Source organism: Fukomys damarensis, unplaced genomic scaffold, assembly GCF_012274545.1.
Source record: "Fukomys damarensis isolate Sample0158 unplaced genomic scaffold, DMR_v1.0_HiC HiC_scaffold_2, whole genome shotgun sequence".
In the NCBI taxonomy this organism is placed as follows: Eukaryota; Metazoa; Chordata; class Mammalia; order Rodentia; family Bathyergidae; genus Fukomys; species Fukomys damarensis.
The window spans coordinates 108,794-118,361 of NW_022900914.1; positions in this window are offsets into that span (position 1 = coordinate 108,794).

Below are 9,568 nucleotides of genomic sequence, written 5' to 3' on the forward strand. Positions count from 1 at the left end.
AAAGGCCAGATATCTCTTCTTTAGTTGCTTTCCACTGAGTTTCCTATGGTGCCAATGGTCTGGCACCTGTGTTCTTGCATGGGGAATTAGTGATTTTCTAGGGGTTTGTTATTTTATTTTCTACTTTTCTTAGGATAACAGGAGCAGGAATAATGACTGAGTGCTGTTTAGAGTTAAATGGAGGGAAGGGAGTGACTTAGTGCCTTTGTTTCTAACTTTACTTTTCCCCACTGAGAGCCCTGGTCTCCAAAAATATTTGAGAAGAGTTGAAGGAGGAATCATTTTCTTTTATAGCTACTTCTGCTTGAGTATGTGTGCTGGCCCTATTCATGTGGAGACCAAGGAACCTTCATCCTATCTGATCTATGAGTTTAGAGAACTGAGTCCTTTTTTCAAGATCTTTTTGGTAAAACATTGATGTGCAAGTAGGTTTTAATTTTGAGTTATTGTCATCACCAGTAGTTTGATAGCTGTCAAGCAAAAAGAAACATACTTGGCTAACAAATTAAGTATATAAGATCTAAATAGTAAGGCTACTAGAAGAATTAACAAAGGCCATGTCCAGGACAGTAATCTACTCCTAATTTACATATTTGGCCAGGACATCTATAACTCAAACAGTTTTGAATGGATCTTGGAAGCACAGTCAGCCAGTTTTGTGACATATCTTTTACTATTTTAGATCTATTGATAAAGGAAGTATATATTTTTAGGGAAAACAGCGCTTTTCTTTTAGCTGTCAGAAAATTTAGTCTCATATGATATCATATGGCCACTGCTGTTAGTGAGTCCATCTGATCTTGATGTAAAAAATTATTTGGGTAAGTATGTCTAGGCTGTTGGGTGGCTGTTGATGATAGGAGAAAAATATGAAAATCTTTAAGGTCTCATGCACTGTTTATTATCTCTATTGAGGCAGATTTTGAATAATTCAGAAGGATCTCAAAAGAATCAGGAAGAAAATCCCCCAAAATATTGTTACTTGGAACAGGAATCTTAAGACAGTAGCAAGACTACTTACACAATTTACTGAAAGAAACCATTTTATATTCCTGGTTTACCAGAAGGTTTTTTTTTTAATAGAACTTTTTATTTTTTTAATTGAGTTTATTGGTACTAGAGGTTCCATTTGACCCAGCCATCCCTTTGCTGGATATCTTTCCAAAATAACTAAAAGAATCATATCACAGTGATATATGCACACCTATATAGCGGCACAGTTTGTAAGCTAAAACTTGGAAAGAGCCCATTTGCCCATCATTTGGAGACTGGATAAATCAGATGTTTTTTTTTAAAGAAACTTGAGGCTGTCTATTGTTTCACAGGTATGCAAATATTGTAGTCTCTCTCTCTCTCTCTCTCTCTCTCTCTCTCCCTCTCTCTCTCTTGCATTTCTGGAAGCTTGGGCTTTAACCTGGAGAGATGAATCCAACTATAGGGTTATAAGGGGACTTTCCTTTTGGATGGGAGTTGGTCCTGGGGTCCACCCTCTTTTTAAAATTTTGATTAGGACCTGGTCACTAGGGCAGACTTTGGGCTAAAACATATTCTTAATCCATGAAAGTAGAAGAATATTATCACCATATTTCTGGAGGGCCTGTTGGAAAGTTTTTAGATGAATTATATGTGGAAGAAGTTGGAAGGTTTCAGTGTCAGTGAGTAGATAAGATGTCAACAGGGCCTCCCATAAAGTATCTCAAGTGGACTGAGCTCAAGTTTAACTTGGAGCCTGCCAAAAGAACCATTAAAGCAATTGGAGGGAGATTTAGCCACTTATGGTGGGTTTTTTGACACACCTTGGGTAAGGTTTGTTTGAAATTTTGATTGGCTCAACCTTTCCTGATGATTGGAACCTCCTCACACTGTGGATGTAACACTTAATTTCCAGTGTCATTGCATCTCTGTGTGTGATTTAGATTATTAAATAATGTCTATTATTACTCTGGATAGATCTAGGCAGTTTAAACCTAGGAATTATTTCTTAGAGGTTTTTTACCATCTCTGAAGTGCATTTTTACCTGATAGGGAAGGTCTTTACCTAGTAAAGGGATTAGTGCATACCAGCAAGTGTACACAGGTAGGCATGTGGGTGAAATCTATTTGTCAATCTTTTCCATGGGAGGATCCATGCCTTTATACTACTTCAGGTAATGGAGTAGGATCCATCTGTGTGGAGGGCACAGAAATAACATGCTTTACAGACCTGTATATGGGCTCCAGGCCTATAAAGAGCCAGTGTGCCATAGTGGTGGAAGGCATCATGTAGGGACTCAGTGACTTTCTACTGCACTCATTTTAGCAAGAATAGTCAGAGTTCTGCACAGCATCATTGGCCCTTTTGAGTTTCTCTCTCAGTATGAATCATTTGAAGCTTTTTTTAGAATGTCTTTGCTCTACATCAAGATGTTAGGATGGGACTATGAGGTAGAGCTGTCAATGGGCCAGAAATATATTGGAGAGCACTGTTTGGGAGTGAAATCTGTTTTAGAATTTCCCTGGGAGACAGAGTCCATGGAGGCTTGGTGTCCCTTGTAATGGACAACCACTACCTCATTCATGAGATTATCATTGGTCCATGTTTTATTGGAGACTATAACTAGTCAAATTTTCTTTTTTCCAAAATGGGTGTGTGTGTGTGTGTGTGTGCACGCGCGTGTAGGACCAGAAAGGTATATTTGGATTTAGTATGCATATTGACCCTCTTCCTCCAGCAAGTTGGAGAATTTCAATGTGGGCAAGGAGGAATTCTTTTGCCTCATTGACCCGCTGGGGCTGACCATGACATAACCTGCCATCCTAATGCCATTCTTTATGAAACTGCTATGTCACAGTGAACCATATCAGAATGGCAGGTATAATTTTGAGTGATGGGCTATTCATATCCATGTTCTTTCTGTTGGTTGGTTGGAAGGAGTGTGGCTGGATTTAAAATAGCACAAGACTAAGGAGAAACACCTAGGTTTTTAATAAGAATGAAATGATATTTAAAGTGCCTCTTTGAAGTTGTCTACAAATGTCTCTTGAGTTTTAACAGGGCCTTAAGAGGATGTGGAGTTACAACTACAAACATTTGTCCTGGGGTTATCATAGAAGCTTTCTGGAGTAAGAGTGCTGTAGTAGCCATTGTTCACAGGCAGCTAGGCTAGCCTTGGTTACTCCACGTAGTCACTCGGAAAAGTAAGCAACAGGTCAGCTTTCCTGGCCCAGCCACTGAGTTAGTACTGTCTCTCAGCTACAGAGAGGCAAAGGCTTAGTTAGGTCTGGGATTTCTAATGCTGGGACCTGCCTTAAGGCCTGCTTTAAGGCTTCCAATGCTTTGAGCATTTATGGTGCTTATATTTAATGGTTTAGTTTCTGGTCCTCCAGTTGCCTCATATAGTGGTTTGGCTATTATGCTGAAGTGGATTATCCATATGCAGAATAAGCCTGCTGTTCCCAAGAAAGCCCTCAGATGCTGTTTGGATCTAGAGGTCCCAAACAGCAAACTGCCTCTGTTCTTCTTGAGGATAGTTGTCTTTGTCTTGGAGTTAAAACACATCCAAGATAAGTTACCTTTTATTGAGAAATCTGGGCCTTGTGTTGGAACACCTTATAATCTCATTTTGCTAGAAATTTGAGAGTCTTAATGGCGTTTTTAATCAGATAACCCCTTAGTGGGATTGAAAATGAAGGATTATCTACTTCTTATAATAGGCCTGCCATTCTGAATTTTAGGTGTCTCAGATCTTGAGCTAAAGCCTATGCAAATAAGTCTCTAAAACCTTGAAGCAATACCATCCATGTATACTGTTGAAGAAGTCCTGTTTGGAGATCCTGCCATTCAAATGTAAACAAATTTTGGGAGCTAGGATGCACAGGGATAAAAAAGGCATCTTTGAGATTAAGGGCAGAGAGCCATTTAAGGCATCCTGGGATTTATGTTAATAGGGGATATAGGTATATTAGTGGGTGAATGGGAACCACTGCCTCATTGATGGCTCTGAAATCTTACCCTAAGTGATATTCTCCTAATGGCTTGACTACTGATAAAATGGGTGTACTGTGTGGGGACTGGCATGGCACCAGTAATCCCGTAGCCAGAAACTTGTCAATGATGGGCTTTAACCCCAGTCTAGCTTCACTGTTCAGGAAGGACTTCTTCTGTGAGGATACAGAGTAGGCTCCTTTAGCTGAATGACCACTGATGTAGCTTAACGGCCCTCCCGGGGGCGCCATCGCACCATGCCTGGGGATCTACTTCCAGCAGACACATCAGGCTCCATGGGTTCAGAATGGCTGGGTCCCTAGCAAATAGGACATGGGTTACCAGAGATCTGAGCGTCAGAGTGCCCTGACTAGGAAGAGTATATTTCTTTCAGTTATTGGTATGGGGCACTCAGGTATCACCATAAAGGCAGCTTGGAAAAGCAAAGCTTCCAGATGGCGGTTCAGAGAAAGAGTAAAGAAAGCTGTCTGGTTAACTCCCCCAGGGCCCACAACAACTTTAGAGTGGAATGAAAGTTCACCCAAATAAGAAACTAAAACAGAATAAGTTTTAGTATCACAGAGGAATAAAATTTTTTACCAGCTACATCTAAAGTTACCCAAGTCTCCTGTGAATTAATTATGATACTCTTCTTTTCATTAAGTTTATTGGCAGAATTTAGGTATATAATACAGTTACATTAATCACTGGGATCTTGTACCTTTATAATTATGATATTCTTGAATGGGGGCCTTGTAATTGCCTTGGGCAATGTTACCACTCATTCTCCAGGCCTTCTTCCCTGACCACCATGGTGAGGGATGATCTCATCAATTTCTGGAAATGCGGGAAGTTCCTCTTCCAATTTCAAAGGTCTTCTATGTTCTTATAGGTCTCACAAGGGCTAAGTCATTTCTGAAAACATGCCTTTTCCCAGTGCCCTATTTGTTTGCACTTGAGGCACTCTGACCTGTTTCCCTCTTTGAATGATCTTGGCTTCCTCTAGTGTTGTGAGCTTTGTCATGAGTCTTATCAAATAGGGTGAGCATGACTTAGCCCATGTCTTTTTCTTGTTTAGCTCTCATTTGTTCTGTATTTTATCACATTTATTGAACACCAAATGATATTGACCAATTGGTTCATTTAAGTTTGTGGGCCCATTTGGGGTTTGTGGAGCTTTTTCCTAATATCTAAAACTGAATAATAAAGTACTGCCTTAGGATAATCTGAGTTTTTCTAGACTAGAGTGTAAATTGCTCTATTTATGGAGGGCCTCTTCAAGCTGAAACTGAAAAGCAACTGGGTTCTTACTGAAGCCCTGACTAATAAAACAGAGCTTATTTTACTTCACAGGTTGAGACAACACTTGTTGCATACCAGAAAAATGGCCTTGATGTATGACTTTTGTTTGCCTTCTCCACCCACTGCTGGGACCCAAATAAAATGGCAGTTGGCTGGTTATCAGAGGGTAAAGCTGCAAGAGCTTCTGCACTAGCATACTTGTAGGCTTTGTAATCTCTTCCTTTTTATTCTTTACAACAACAGACAAGGATGAGTTGGAAATCTTATCAGGTCAGATCAAAAGCCACTGTTAGGGTATGAATTAAAAGGATTTAGACTAAATATCTATTTGAAAGATGAAAGAACTAGGACACAAAGAGGTCAAGATGCCAAATTCTCATAGAAATTTTATGATAGTATGTTCTCTTGATTAATTGACCAGTGGATGTTTTCCCTACTAAAGATAGGGTGAAGAATTATTTCTCAAACCAAGATATTTTTAAGTACCAAAAAGAAGTGTTGAAAATTTTCAAACAATAGGCATCAGCCAGGATATATTATTAGCTAATTCTTTCTTACTGTCATTACCAATGGCAGTAAGAACAGCTAATTCATATGTGCAGTGCTTATACTGTGTTAGGTACTGTCCTGAATTTACAAACACTGTGATGTAGATACAGATATAAGTATACATGTAAAATAACAACTTGTTTGATATTCACAACAGTCTGGCTCAGAAGCTCATGCTCTCAATCACCATCAAATAAGAACAAAGTATAAACATTTGGTGACTTCTGATTCCCAGCCGAGGGACCCTGCCCTTACTGTGGCATAATGGGAAAAGCCCAGAAGCAGGAAGCAAAAGAAATAGAGTCCAGTAGCCACACACCTTCTGACTTAATGGGTTATTCTGTTCTTTTCATCTTGGTGTCCACCTGTAAGGGAAATATTTTGCATAGATGTTACTACTTTGAGAACCTCTATTAAGAGGACTGATTTATATGGATGTACTTCAGGGTTTTAGCACAGCCTAACACCCGGAAGGTATGAAGGTAGAGTACTCACCTAGGTCTGCATATTGAGGGCCTTGATAACAACAGAGCTCTGTATTAGCTTTCTTGTCACTGAAACACATTATACAGCATTCACCACTTAAAGGAGAGGTTTAATTTGGCTCACAGTTCAGAGGATTCAGTCCACAGTCAATTGACTCCAAGGTAGAAACATTATAGCAGAAAGGTGTGATCAAGAAAGCAGTTGAGTTCGTGGATGGCAAGAAGTAGTACAAGAAAATAGTGCCAGAAAAGAAGGGATAAGAAATCATGAATAGTACCCAAGGTCAAACTTTCATGATCCACTCAGACATATTTAGGAGCTTGCTTTATTCATCTGGTAGGCAGTTCTTAATGTAATGAGGTTGACATATCAAAATTAATGGTCACAGCTAGCCACTGACAACAGCCTGTAAAATCAGTAGAGTGTCTACAGCTTTTAGATGAGAAAGGAGAAACTCTGGGAAGCTAAATGATTTATCTAATGCACACCATCAGTATACAACAGAACCAGAATTGGAACCCCATTGAGCTAAATTCAAGGCTATGACCATGGTTCTACAGTTGGCTGGCAGAAACATCCTTGTAATGACCAACAAAAGCTTGTTTTTCTACCATTATCAGTTTCTTAACTCCTTAGCCATGTGACTCAGAGTTCTGATTTTCAATAAGGAAAAGAAGAAAATTCAATTGAGTCCAACCAACTTGACTATGTGCAGCCTTCCTACAGCTCACATGCTCTTAGAAAAGAGATATAATCAAGGTTTTTAATGAAGATACTATAAAAGTTTACTGAATTGCAGAGGCTCTATGGTTGTCTAGGTAACAGTACTCTGTATACAGGAAGCTTCTTGAAGAATGAGACATAAGTCAGAGATAAAACAAATTAGAGTATTTCCTAGCAAATTAGAGTATTTCCAAGTAAATGAAGTAGCAGCACCATAGCCTTCTGTTCCTGTATTTGAGTTTCTCAAAGCCCATCTCTATCCTCCAAGTGTTCTTGCTGCACTAATGCTGGTATGTGAAACTTCCATTGGTGTGGTTTGCTGAGTACCAAGTGATCCCAATCCCAATCCAGTTAGGCACCTTCAAGAATCTGACTCTTGCTTATCAACCAGCTCTAGGACTGGCACTGAAGAGGGATGTTTAGGGACAGGCAAGGCTTTCAGATAAAGATACTATACTGCCTTTCCATGCCCACCTTAGATCTTGCTGCATCCCTGACTCCCCTTGTGGGTGGCTTCTCTTTCCTATAGTGTGTCCTAATTCCCTTCCTGCCTTCACCGTCAACATTTGTCCATTCCTGAATCTCATTTCCATCTTTTACAATGGACTCAAGAGTAGACTTTGAATTCCTAAGTCAACCTTTTATTTTCATATTTTAATTTTGATTTTTTGAGACAGGGTCTCACTATATAGTCCAGGCTGGCCTTGAACTCTGGGTGATCCTTCTGCTTCTGCCAAACAAGTGCTGGGATACCACGTATGCAGCACCACATCTGGCCATAAGTCAACCTTTTAAAAGAGACAGCTTCCAAGTTTTCCTCTCTTATTATAACCTTTATAAATTTATCTGCTGTGGTCTAATCCTTCGATAGCCCATTCCCTATCTTTGATATCCAGGATGCCTATTGTCAAGGGCAATAGTCAGCTCCTAGGAAAAGACTATAGTCAGCTCCTAGGAAAAGACTACAGTCACCAACATTCAGTTATGGAACACCCTTCCCCATCTACGTATTAAGAAAGGTAGAGCAGACCCTTGCTTGGTAAGCCTTGTCCTGGGGAGCTCCCTGCCAAGCTGTTCTCCCTCCTTACACTTTGGTCCCTCTCTCTTCACTGTGGCTCTCTTTACTTTGGTCCTTTGAGGAGGAGCAAGCTGTTCTCAAACTCTTTGCGATGAGTTCTCTTTTCCAAGCAAATTGTCCCATTTCTTAAGCTATTCCCTGCATGACTACACCTCATTCCTGTCAGTAATTATACATTGCTATCCTCAACTATGATGTTGTTTACCTGAAGGGAAGAGCCACAGATTATACACAGAACAAAGCTGGCATTTTGACTACCTATCCTGCTGAGGTTTTGTACAGATGTCTCTCCCCACAGGATCTCAAGCCTGATTTGACCTTCTTTCTCAGATTGAATGCTATCCTTTCAGAATTCTCTGTCCTTTCCTTGCCCATAGTTCTACTCTCCACAGGAAATGGTATCTTATCTCATCCACCTCCCCTCTCTCCATCATGTATATTGAGATTAGAATAATAGCTATTGAACAGTTACAGAATTCTCAATTCTTACTGACTTCTCTAGATTTCCTGATATTTAACGTAACCCTTCCTCCAATTCACCCACCAAAAGCTCCCTAGTAAACATTTTCTTGGGGGTAAAATAGTCCTTTTTCACAGCTACAAAATAATCTGCTCCCATGTATGCCCTTAAATCAGGATAAGCAGTGCCAACCCCACAGACTGCTCTATAAGTACCCAATAAAAATGAGCCCTGAACAGGGCATGATGACTCATGCCTATAATCCCAGCACTTGCCAGGTCAAGGCAGGAAAATCTCAAATTCAAGCCCATCTTGAGCTACATAATGAATAAAACTTGGCCTTCACTACATAGCAAGAAAATGACACAAAAAGGAAAGAAAAAAGAAAGGAAGGCAGTGAGGGAGGGAAAGAAAGGGGGAGAGAGGGAGAAGCAGGGAGAGAGAGAGAGAGGGAGAAAGAGAGAGACTGGGAGAGGGAGAGAGAAAGAGCGAGCATCTTGAACATTCTACTCCTATTGGTGGCACTCTGACCTCTCCCATTACATTTCTTCTTTTCCACTCAGGATCTATTACTCATCTTCCTGACTCTCAACAAGCATAATCCATCCTAACCTAGCCATTCCATGGGATGTAACCCCGAGTTACATTTTGGCATTGTTTTTGGCATTCCTGCTCTGACAAGGTGTCTGTTTACTCCCCCATGGTATTAGCTCCCTGATCAGCATCTCCTGAAGGTTTTAAATAAGCAGTCATCAGTGACCCTCCATGCATCAAGATCTTGCATCCAGATCTTAAACACTGTCAGCCAAATTTAATCTACTTTAGCTATAACAGGAAAGAACTGAGCTTGTGCAAGGGTTGTTAATGGTTGCCCTAAAAGGCTTCTTTGTGGCAATGCAAGCTTCTCAGTGAGCCTCTAGCCATCACTCTATGTTGATGCTCTTGTTTGTTTTCCAAACAAATGTATTGATTTCTAAAGCCTAGCACAGAGCCAGCACTCACTGCA